We start from the raw sequence: 13,189 nt of genomic DNA, 5'->3' as shown, positions 1-13,189 counted from the left end.
GTTTTTATCAAGAAAGGATTCTAGATTTTGTCAAATGCCTTTTCTGCCTCAATTAAAATGATCATGTGATTTCCCCTCTTTGATTTGTTAGTGTGGTATATTACATTAATTGATTTTCTTGTGCTATACCACATTGCATCTCAGATAAAACCCACTTGATCATGATGTATATATATTTTAATGTGCTGTTGGATTCAATCTGCAAGCTATTTTGTTGAAGATTTTTGAATCTGTACATATTAGAAAACTTGGTCTGTAATTTTCTTTTCTTATAGGATCTGTATCTGCCTTTGGTGTAGGGTGATGTTGGCTTCGTAGAATGAATAGGTAGTTTTCCCTCTTTAGTTTTTTGGTAGAGTTTGAATAGGATTGGTATTAATTTTTCTTGGAATGATTGGTAGAATTCACCCATAAAGCCATCTGGTCGTTGGCCTCTCTTTGTTTGGGGAAGTAGTTGATGACCGATTAAATTTCTTTACTTGTAACTGATCTATTGAGATCTTCTATTGTCTCTAGAGTCAGTTTAGGTTGTTCATTTGTTTCTTTCTTGGAATTTGTCCATTGCGTCTAAGTTATCTAATTTGTTGGCATGCAGTTGTTCATAGTATTCTCTTATAATCCTTTTTATTTCTGTGAAGGCAATAACAAGGGCCCCGCTCTCATTTATGATTTTTATTTATTTGCATCTTCCCTTTTTTTTCTTTGTCATTTTAAGGGTTTGTTAACTTTATTGATCTTCTCAAAGAACCAACTTTTGGCTTTATTGATTCTCTATATTGCTTTTATTTTTTTATTCTTGGTTTCATTTATTTCTGCTCTAAACTCTGTTATTTCTTTCTTTCTTTGCTATGGAATTAGTTTACTGTTCTTTCCCTAGTTCCTCCAGGTGTGCAGTTTGGTCTTTGATTTTAGCTATTTCTTATTTTTAATGTAGGTGCTTAGGGATATAAATTTCTCTTCCAGCACTGCCTTCACTGTGTCCTATACATTTTGATATGTTGTGTTCTCATTTTCATTTGTCTGAAGATATTTACTGATTTCTCTTGCAATTTCTTCTTTGATCCACTGATTGTTTAAGAGTGTGTTGTTTAACCTCTGTATATTTGTGAATTTTCCAGTTCTTCTACTTGGTATTGATTTCTAGACTATTCCATTATGCTCAGAGTAAGTGCTTTGCATTATTTCATCTTTTTAAATTTGTTGAATCTTGTTTTGTGATCCCACAATGGGTCTATCCTGCAGAATGATCACCAGCACTTGAGAAGAATGTATATTGTGCTGTTTTGGGGTGAAATGTCCTGTGTGTATCTGTTAGGTCTAGTTCATTTATGATAATATTCAAGTTATCTGTTTCCTTATTGATCTTCTGTCTAGATGTTCTAACTATTTATGAGAGTGATATTGAAGTCTCTAGTCATTATTGTAGAAACATCTATTTTTCCCTTCAATTTTTCCAGGGCCTCATGTATTCTGGGGCACCATGGTTAGTCATATAAATATTTATGATTGCTCCTTCTTTCTTTTTCTTTTTCTTTTGCATGGGCATGCACTGGGAATCAAACCTGAGTCCCCAACATGGCAGGTGAGAACTCTGCTTACTTAGCCACTGTAGCCCACCCTACTCTTTTTTTCTTGGTGGATTTCCCCTTTATGAACATATAGTGTTCTTCTTTGTCTCACAACAGTTTTGCATTTCAAGTCGATTTTTTCCCATCTTAGTATAGCAATCCCAGATCATTTTTGGTTACTATTTGTGTGGAATACCTTTTCCCAAACTTTTACTTTCAAACTATGTGTGTGATTGGGTTAAAGTGAGTCTCTTATAAGTGGTCATACTTTTGTTATCCATTCTGCTTATCTGTGACTTTTGATTGGAGAATTTATTCCATTAACATTCAATTATATTATTGTAAAGGCAGTACCTACCTCAACCTTTTGTTGTTAGATTTTTAGATATCTCATCTTATTTTTTTCTCTCTTTTTACCTTTTAGTTACCCCTACTGATAATCATTTCTATACTGTCCTCCAAACCTCTTTTTCCTGTTTTTTCCTTTTGGCCTGAAGAACTCCCTTTGCTATTTCATGTAGTGCACGTCTTTTGTTGACAAACTCTCTCAGTTTGTGTTTGTGAATATTTTAAATTCTCCTTCATTTTTGAAGGACATTTCTGCCAGATAAAGAATTCTAGGCTGGCAATTTTTCTCTTTCAGTACCTTAAATAATATCACACCATTGCCTTCTCACCTCCATGGTTTCTGATGAGAGATCAGCACTTACTTTTTGTTCTAGTTTGCAAACTGCTGGAATGTGATATACCAGAAATGAAACAGCTTTTTAAAAGGGGAATTTATAAAGTTGCAAGTTTACAGTTCTAAGGCTATGAAAATGTTCAAATTAAGGCAAGGCTATGAAAATGTCCAACCTAAGGCATCCAGGGAAAGATACCTTGGTTCAAGAAGGCTGATGATGTTCAGGGTTTCTCTCTCAACTGGAAAGGCACACGGCAAATATGGTGATGTCTGCTGGCCTTCTTTCTAGGTTTCTTGTCTCATGAAAGTCCCCCAGGGGCATTTTCCTTCTTCATCTCCAAAAGTCTCTGGCTGCGTGGGCTCTTGTGCTTTTTTCCAACATGGTTCCCACTTAAAGGGCTCCAGTAAGCAACGCCACCTTGAATGGGTGGAGTCACACCTCAATGGAAACCATCTAATCAAGAGCTACCACCCACAGTTCAGTGGGTCACATCTCCATGGAAGCAATAAAAAAGCTCCCATCCAACAATATTGAATAAAGATTAAAGAATTTGGTTTTTGTGGTGTATGCAACAGATTCAAACCCCCACACTCTTGTTCCCTTGTATGCGATGAATCACTTTTCTCTTGCTGCTTTCAGGATTCTTTATCTTTGGCTTTTGACATTCTGATTAGCATGTGTCTCATAGTAGGTCTTTTAAGATTTATTCTGTTTGAAGTATGTTGTGTTTCTTGGACATGTATATTCATGTCTTTCATAAGAGTTGGGAAATTTTCAATGATTATTTCTACACATATTCTTTCTGCCTCCTGTCCCTTATTTTCTCCTTCAAGTTACCCACAGAGCATACGTTTATACACTATTCACTGTCACTGAATTCCCAGAGACACTGCTCAATTGTTTCCATTATTTTCTTTATCTGTTCTGTCTATAAGAATTCAAATGTCCTACTTTCTAGTTTGATGATTCTTTCTTCTATCTATTCAAATTGCTGTAATATGCTCTAGTGTAGTTTTTTTTTGCATGGGCAGGTACCAGGAATCAAACCCCAGTCTCTGGCATGGCAGGTGAGAATTTTGTCACTGAGTCACCATCACACTGCCCTCTAGTGTATTTTTTTTATTAATTAAAAAAATTACAGGAAAGAAACACAAACATTCTTAATATGTGATCATTCCATTCTCCATATATAATCAGTAATTCACAATATTATCACATAGTTGCATATTCATCATCATGATCATTTCTTAGAACATTTGCATCAATTCAGAAAAAGAAACAAAAAGACAACAGAAAAAAAAACATACACACCATACCCCTTACTCCTCCCTTTCATTGATCACTAGCATTTCAAACTAAATTTATTTTAACATTTTCCCCCTATTATTTATTTTTATTCCATATGTTCTACTCATCTGTTGACAAGGTAGATAAAAGGAGCATAAGACACAAGGTTTTCACAATCACACAGTCACAATGTGAAAGCTACACCATTATACAATCATCATCAAGAAACATAGCTACTGGAACAAAGCTCTACATTTTCAGGCAGTTCCCTCCAGCCTCTCTATTTCTTCTTGGATAACAAGGTGATGTCTACTTAATGCATAAGAATAACCTCCAGGATAACCTCTCAACTCTGTTTGGAATCTCTCAGCCTTTGACGCTTTGTTTCATTTCACTCTTCCCCCTTTTGGTCGAGAAGATTTTCTCAGTCCCTTAATGCTGGGTCTCAGCTCATTCTAGAGTTTTTCTCAATCCCTTGATGCTGAGTCCCAGCTGATTCTCGGATTTCTGCCCCATGTTGCCAGGAAGGTCCACACCCCTGGGAGTCATGTCCCACGTAGACAAGGGGAGGGTGGTGAGTTTGCTTGTTGTGTTGGCTGGAGAGAGAGGCCACATCTGAGCAACAAAAGAGGTTCTGTTGGGGGTGGCTCCTAGGCCTAATTTTAAGTAGGCTTAACCTATCCTTTGTAGGGTTAAGTTTCATATGAACAAACCCCAAGACTAGGGGCTCAGCCTATAGCTTTGGTTGTCCACACTGCTTGTGAGGATATCAGGAATTCAACTTGGGGAGGTTGAATTTTCCCCTGTTCTCACCATTTTGCAAATACTTTTCTGCTCCCTGATCAAATCACTCTGGGACTCATCGGGGCATCACTCTGGACAAACCAACAAAATCTCATGTCCTACCCAATTTCATGTACTTATATTGTTCAACCAAGCTATCTACATAAGTTATATTAGGAAATGCACTAGTCAAAATATAAATTTTGTAACAAATAAACATTTTTTGCTTTAGTCTCACACATAAGGTGAAATTTTAAAATATTAATTACCATCTATTTTCAGCACACTGCAGTAATGACAGTCCTTTGTTCTTCCTCATGCAAAACCATTTTTCAAATCTGCACATTTAGTCACTGCCATTATACACTCTAGGCAATCCTAGATTACACTATCTCAATCTTTCTCATCTATCTTTCTTTCTGATTTCATTTGTGCCCCCAGCCCTCCTCCCACTATCATTCTCACATTCAGCTTCATTCAGTGTTTTAACATAACTGTATTACAGTTAGGTAGTAATGTGCTGTCCATTTCTGAGTTTTTGCATTCAGTCCTGTTGCACAATCTGTATCCCTTCAGCTCCAATTACCCAATATCTTACCCTATTTCTATCTCCTGATGGTCTCTGTTACCAACAAAATTCTCCAAGTTCATTTGCTAATGTCAGTTCATATCAGTGAGACCATACAGCATTTGTCCTTTTGTTTCTGGCTAATCTCACTCAGTATAATGTCCTTAAGGTCCATCCATGTTGTTACATACTTCATAACTTTATTCTGTCTCACAGCTGCATAATAATCCATCATATGTATATACCACAGTTTGTTTAGCCACCCATCTGTTGATGGACATTTTGGCTGTTTCCATCTCTTGGTTATTGTAAATAATGCTGCTATAAACATTGGTGTGCAAATATCCATTTGTGTCCTTGCCCTCATGTCCTTTGAGTAGAGACAACATACAGATGGGTCCTGTTCCCTAATCCATTCTGCCAGTCCATGTCCCCCGATTGGGAAGCTTAATCCATCAACATCAGTGTTATTACTGCCCGGGCAGTACCCTCCTCTACCATTTTGCCTTTTGGCTTTTATATGTCCTTCTAATTTTCCTTCTTTTTACCTTTACTCATGGTCTTCCTTTCTACACTCTTCTCCACACCTCTCTCTTCTGCCTTTGTATCTGTCTCTAGTGCTCCCTTTAGTGTTTCTTGCAGAGCTGGTCTCTCGGTCACAAATCCTCTCAGTGATTTTTTGTCTGAAAATGTTTTAATTTCTCCCTCATTTTTGAAGGACAATTTTGCTGGATATAGAATTCTTGGTTGGCAGTTTTTCTCTTTTAATAATTTAAATATATCATCCCACTGTCTTCTTGCCTCCATGGTTTCTGTTGAGAAATCTACACATAGTCTTATTGGGCTTCCCTTGTATGTGACGGATTGCTTTTTTCTTGCTGCTTTCAAGATTCTCTCTTTCTCTTTGACCTCTGACATTCTGATTAGTAAATGTCTTGGAGTATGTCTATTTGAATCTATTCTCTTTGGGGTATACTGCACTTCTTGGATCTGTAATTTTAAGTCTTTCATAAGAGTTGGGAAATTTTCAGTGATAATTTCCTTTATTAGTTTTTCTCCTCCTTTTCCCTTCTTTTCTCCTTCTGGGACACCCACAACACGTATATTTGTGTGCTTCATATTGTCCTTCAATTCCCTGAGTCCCTGCTCATATTTTTCCATTTTTTTTTCCCTCTATTTTCTTTTTCTTGTCGGATTTCAGATGTTCTGTCCTTCAGTTCACTAATCCTATGTTCTGTCTCTCGAAATCTAACATTGTAGGTTTCTATTGTGTTTTTCATCTCTTCTACCTTGCCTTTCATTCTCATAAATTCTGTGATTTGTTTTTTCAGACTTTTAATTTCTTCTTTTGTTCATTCCTTGCCTCCTTTATATCCTCCCTCAATTCATTGATTTTGTTTTTGATGGGGTTTTCCATGTCTGTTCGTATATTCTGAATTAAATGTTTCAGCTCCTGTATCTCATTTGAATTGTTGGTTTGTTCCTTTGACTGGGCCATATCTTCAATTTTCCTGGTGTGATTTATTATTTTTTTCTGGCATCTAGGCATTTAATTAGCTTTATTAGTTTATTCTAGAGACTGCTTTCACTTCTTTTACCTAGGGTTTTCTTTCTGGATGAATTTGTTGTCTGTTTGTTCTTTGACATTCAGTTCAGCTTTTTCTGGACCTCTAGCTTAGGTTTTGTTTAACAGAGGAGAATTTTTCAGTTCTTGTTTTCTTGTTTCTCACCCTGCTTGTATGGTGCCTTCCCCCCACCACCACACACACACTTAGGAGGGTCTATGTAGGTATTATAGACCCCAGCTGGATTTTCCCAGACCAAACTGGCCTCCTATCAGGAGGAAAGAGTCACCTGCATCGGTTTTCCCTGAGGGTGAGACCCACCAGGTTGACAGACTTTCCTGTGAAGTCTCTGGGCTCTGTTTTTCTTATCCTGCCCAGTATGTGGTGCTTGTCTGCCTGCAGGTCCCACCAGCATAAGATGATGCGGTACCTTTAACTTTGGCTGGGAGTGTGGTGGAGACAGAGGAGAGGTTGTAGGCTGGTTTGAATGGTTTCAAATTACCAAGCCCTGGTGTCTGAATTCCTTGAGAGAGGGATTCCATCTAAGTTGGGTTTCCCCCCTCCCCTGGGGAAGGCACAGATTCCAGACAAACCCTCAAAATGAGTTTGTTTCTGCCTGTGCCTGGGGCAGTTGCAGCCGGAGGAGCCCTGCCACTGTATCCAAAGGCAGTCAAGCCTTTGTAGAAACACAGCCACAAAAACCTGTTTCCTTCTTTTTTTCTTCCTTTTTCCGTCGGCCCTACCCCCTTGGTGCTGGGGTAAAAATGAGCAACCTCCACTTTGACCAGGTTCACCTGAGCTGGGGGCCTATTTTTAGTAGTCAGAATTTGTTAATTAATTCCACAATTGGTGTTTGGTTGGGCTCAGCCCCTGCTGCTGGTAAAGTCTCTTTCCTTTCCCCTCTGGAAAGCAGCCATGGGGGAGGGGCACCGGCTGCTGCAGCTAGGGGAACTCACGGTTCTGGGGGGGCTCACTGCCAGTCCAGCTGGACCAGACTGGGGTATGCTGTGTGTCTGGTCACTGACGTGGCCCCAGGAGCTATTCTGTATTGTTTCTGATTATTTACTAGCTGTTCTGGAGGACGAACTAAAATGCACATATTGCTAAGCCACCATCTTGGCCCGGACCCTCTAGTGTATTTTTTAATCTCTTCTATGTGTCTTTCATTTTCATAAATACTGTTGTGCTTCTTTTCATACCTGTAAATTCTTCTTCATGCTCACCCAGTGTCTTCTTAACATCCATTATCTCTTTAGCCACATTTTTCTTTGTCTCTTTGAATTGATTTAAGAGATTCATTTGAACATCTTTTATTAGCTGTTTCAAATTTCATGCTTCCTCTGACTTTTTAATTTCTTCCTTTGACTTGGCCATATCTTCCTGTTTCTTAGTTTGGCTTCTAATTTTTTACTGATGTCTAGGCATCTGATTATCTTGATGAGTTTATTCTGAAGGTCAGTTTCTTTCTCTTGTCTAGGGTTTTATTGATTGGCTTTGTGTAATGGCTCTCCTTTGACACTTGTTTCAATTTATTCTAGAACTGCAGAATTGCTTGTTTTAGCTGATAAGATTTATTCAACTCTTCTTTATCTGATACTTGCCCTGGGTACGCAGTACAATTTTTAAGATAACTCCATTTGTGCAATTGTTTTACTCCCAGGAGGAAGCATCCTTTCTTCTATTCTTTCTTCATGAATCTTGATCTGTTCTGTTTGCCTTTATAGCTGTGTTCTGTTTTTTACTGTACTTTTGTTGCCTCTAGCTCCTTTTGCCTGGAAGGAAAATTCTGGGAGGAGGGTCACTCTGGAGAGGACTTTCCCAAGTCAGTATTTCCCAGACAAAACAGGGCCAAGAACCCACAAAGTGGGTATAGATATGTTCCAAAGGGCCCTAGAAACAGTGTCCGAGAAAGACAGCAAAAAGTGTTTTTATTGGCTCCCCTAAGCTGCACTTTCCTGGCCTGCCCAGCAGATGGTGTTCTTTGGCAAACTGTTCCCTGCATAAGTAGGCAATGTGTCTTTAAACCTTCTTCAATTCTCCCTGTATTAAGGGCAGGGCTGTAACAATGACTGTTGTAGTTTCTGTTCCAGGAAGGTTACAACCGTGATTCAGAGCCAGGACTCATCTGCCTAAATTCATCAATCAAGAGCCATGATTAGGGGGAGGATGGCTTCCATATCCTTGTCTATCTGCCTCAGCTAGCGATTTACTGGACCTGTAGCTCACCTCGAGGATGGAGGATGGGCCTGGCCACTGCCACAGAGCAAATTACTCATAGTTTTTAACCACAGTTTCTCAGCCTCTTCGTCCCACCCTTCCCTGGCTGCTGTACAGTGCTCCCCTGGCCCCCCATGGGCCCAGGGTTTCAGATAGTTTCTGACTGTTCAGTAGCTGTTTTTGGAGGAGAAGTGAATCCTGTATCTCCCTACTCCGCCATTTCCACCTCACATCAGGAAATGTTGAGTTGCTGAGTCAATCTCTTCACTAGTAATTGGTCTGTTGAGATCTTCTATTTCTTCTTGAGTCAGTGGAACTAGTTTGTGTGTTTCTAAGAATTTGTCCATTTCATTTACGTTATCTAATTTATTGGCATACATTTGTTCACAGCATCATGCTATAGTCCTCTTTTTATTCCAGCAGGGGTGGTAGTAATGTCCCCCTTTTCATTTCTAATTTTTAAGGAAGTATGAAGAAATAACAGCATGAATGTGGTTTCAAAAAGTGTGAAGCCCTGTATATATTCTTCAGGGCTGTTGGGGAAGAAAACAAATATGGTATACACATTTAGCTAATCTTAGTTTAATAAACTAAGTTATTTATATATAAAAGAACAATTATATCAATGTTACAAATCTGAAACTCAAGTTTTTTACTGAGGTAGTAAACATTCTATTATCTAAAACCTCAGAGGCAAACAGTACATATATTCCACACATTTTTGCTATTTGTGAAATATTTAGGTTCATAAATATAGGCACTCTCTTCAGCAAACTGTAGGTGGATAAAGGTAGAAAACAGATCTTTTCTACATCCAACTCATTTGATTCCAAAATAATACTTGCTTTTAGCATATATACAAATTTCTTACCTAGTTGTATAAGATAAATTTTCAGCTTTTCAACTTGTATTTTTCCAGTACTAAATGTTGGCTATGTTAATTTGTTACACAGAGACATACTGGGACTGACTAAAAAATTCACATTTGGGGGCAGAAAATGAAAATTGAATGATGATTTCAACACTGCAAACTGAGTGGTTCTGTAGCATCCCATAATGATAATGTATGGTACATTCTTACCCACACCGCACATTCATGGATTTAAGATGCAGTTCAAATCTTTGAAAAAATCATTTCACTTCTATTTACACCTTATATACACCTGTTTGGACAATCCATTCAATGTATTGGAATGCTTTTTTTTTTATTATACTTTGCAAACATAAAATAGAATGAATAAAAAGTGAAGTCTAACTTCAAGCAATTATCTATCTAATAGCATCCCCAAAATGGCTTGCTTTTAGTCATTGTATGAAAACTTACAGCAATTTTTTTCAATTATTCTTTGCAGGCTTTCAAATTGGAAAATACATATGAAACACACAAAGATATTGCCAGGATTACTAATCAAGTGCTTTTGACACTATATAAAAAGAGATAACACCATAGTTTTACCATTGAGATTCAAGAATTATTAAAAGATAGGATTGAAAGGACACTACGAGTCAATTGTCTAGTATTTGTAAAATTCCTTCTACTTCCCGATGGAATAATTTATTTTCGACTATGCATGTTCTGTGAGACAGTCTACCAGTCTGTCAGTGTGCTTGTTTTCCTGGCGAGGCACTTACTAGAAATCAGCAAGAACAGCTTTTCCCACATTATCATCAGGCAAAGAAATTAAATCAAACCAAAGAAGTTAAACCTTCTTACCAGCTAGACTGCCTCCTTTTGGTCAACATAAGAAATACTGTTGGCTGATGTTTTACAAGAAGATATCGTTGGACATAAGTGTTAAAAAAGGGCACATACCCCACACCCCAGGCAAACTGAACTTTCCTGAATAGGAAAAAAAAAAAAAGAACACTTTAGTAAATGAACTTCTATAGTAAAAAAAAAAAAGTCAGTGTAATGCTAATTGTACAATTTCAGTTACTTTGAGAACTAAGTAACGAAGAAGCTTTATACGGTCAATCTCTTTTTCAGTATCTAGGAGGCAGATCTGGATTACAGATACAAGGAGCAATAGGTATACTTTACCTTATAAATTATTATAAATAATTTATATGTTAATGCATGTTACATTTTTTATAGCTCACTCTACATCTACGGATGTTTTCTTTAATGTAAACATAAATCACATAAGATATATCCTGAGTAGATCATATCCTAAAAGTCTCTCACAAAAGCATCAGAGCATTTCAGAGCTGTTTCCTTTGTGAAGACTGATTTTAAGTAGCCATTTGTTTTTATCTATGGTTCATCCCCACGCCTGAGTGTATAGGACCAGTTTATCATCACTGCCAAAACACTCATAGAGTGTTCTAACCTCCTGGTCTGAGGAAGGGGCAAAGGACTGATTCACATAAATAGACAACTGTTCTGAGACCACAAATTTAAGGAATTTTTGATGAAGTTGATGAGTCTTTGGATGGTTCAGTTGCACGCTACAATCCACTTTGTTTTCATGATGGGGGTGTCTCCCATGGCCTTTAGCAAAATGTCCATTTTTTTTCTTGGTGTTTCTGGCAGACCCCTCTGTCCCAGGGACTGCAGATGAAGAAGGCGTCTGTGGATTAGTCGTTTCTGGGGAGACCTCCGAAGTCCTTCGCCTCCAACAGCAGCTGAGGCAGAGAACTGCAGCACAGACTCAGCTCTTCTGCCATCTTGCTCCATGCTCTAGACTGTTGTTTTTATTTCATTTATATCCACTCGAATCTTATTTATTTATTTCCTCTGCTCACCTGGGTATAGATTACTCTTCTTTGTCTAGTTCTTCCAGTTTTGAGGTCTTTTTTCTTTTTTAATGTGAGTAGCAAGAGCTATGCATTTCCCTCTTACGTTCCTGCAGTCCATAAGTCTTGGTACATTGTATTTTCATTTTCATTAGCCTCAAGATATTTCTAATTTCAATTCTGATTTCCTCTTTATCCTATTGGCTGTTTAAGAGTGTTACTTTAAGTAGCTGAGAGTGAGGACATGAGTGGACGTTTGCACACTGGTGTTTATGGTGGCAGTGCTGTCAATTTGCAGTTGATGGAGGTGGCCTAAAGGTACATCAACTGAGGAACAGAAGGGAAACCATGGTGTTTACATACAATAGAATATTGAGCAGCTGCAAGAAGGAATGAAGTTATGAGACATGCAACTAAGTGAATGAAGCCTAAGGATTGTATTTTGAGTGAAATAAGCCAGAAGGGAAAAGACAAATATTATAGCGCCTCACTGATATGGACTAACTATAATGTGCAAATTCTGAGAATTGAATTCAAAAGCACAGGTGATCAGGGAAAGGCCTATTGTAAAGGGTCCTAGACTGTAAGCTCTTATAGCAGTCATATCTATTCTGGAATTGTAACTGTTATTTCTAAATTCTGAGATGCTGAGCTCTTTTTATATAACCTAGTTGTTCCCTGGAACTTCAGGCATTTGTGTACACCTGAGACTCAGAACTAGAGTTCTGTATCAATGAAAGTCAGCATTATGCCATACAGCAACTGTTTAAAAAGCTGAAAAAAGATCAGACTTCAATTAGAGATACAAAGGAAGCTGGTCTGGTTAGCGTTAAAGTAAATCAGACTAAAGGGTAAAGGATGATATTGTCTGTATTTTAAAACTTCAACCTCTGTGTGACACCAAAGGAAGAGATGTTTATTTGGTGCAGAAATTTATATTTTCTGTAGCACACTACCTAATATAATTTGTATGGTCAGCTTATTCAAACACCATAATCACATGGATCCATGAATAGGGAGTGAGATCTTGTTAGTATGTAGAGGTTAGTATGATACCTGACCCATCCCAAAGTAATCTGGGCAGAAGATAAAAAATATTTTTATATTTTATATTTTTAAATATGGAAATATTAAACTTCCCATCTGAGAAAGACCAGATATTCTTTTAAAAAAATTAACTATTTTTGTTGAGCTGTATTCATGCACATGCAGTCCATCCAAAGTATACAATTAATGGCTCACAATATCATGACATAGTTGTGTATTCATCATGATCATTTTTAGACATCTGCATCACTCCAGAAAAAAGGAATAAAAAATCAAAAGAAAAAACACCTATATCCCATACTTTTGCCCCTCCCTCTCATTGACCACTAGTACTGCAATCTACCCATTTTTTAACCCCTTACCCCCCCAATTATTTATTTATTTATTTGTTGTCATTTTTTTAATTCATCTGTCCATACCCTGGATAAACAGAGCACCAGTCACAGGTTTTTACAATCACAGAATATAGTCTTGCAAGCATGAGGGACTTCCAATTTGTTGAGCCAGGCTCTTGATCTTGGGGCTTGCCTTTATGAAATTTATTCCTGCAAAGGAGAAGCTAAGCCTACTTATAATTAAGCCTAAGAGTCACTCCCAGAGAACCACTTTTGTTGCTCAGATGTGGCCTCTCTTTCTAAGCCAACCATGCAGGTAAATTCATTACCTTTGTGGGACCTGACTTCTGGGGATGAGCCTGGTCCTGGTATTGTGGGATTGAGAAAGATTTCTTGACCA

General features: G+C 37.8%; 1 pseudogene; it reads right to left on the bottom strand.

Annotated features, from left to right (window-relative positions):
* Positions 1 to 10,932: 10,932 nt before the first annotated feature.
* Positions 10,933 to 11,348, bottom strand: LOC143648904 (ubiquitin-like protein ATG12 pseudogene; annotated as a pseudogene).
* Positions 11,349 to 13,189: the final 1,841 nt, after the last annotated feature.

This window comes from Tamandua tetradactyla, chromosome 10, assembly GCF_023851605.1.
Source record: "Tamandua tetradactyla isolate mTamTet1 chromosome 10, mTamTet1.pri, whole genome shotgun sequence".
NCBI classification, from domain to species: domain Eukaryota; kingdom Metazoa; phylum Chordata; class Mammalia; order Pilosa; family Myrmecophagidae; genus Tamandua; species Tamandua tetradactyla.
Note: the sequence above shows the minus strand (reverse complement) of the source record. Positions and strands in the feature narration are given on the sequence as shown.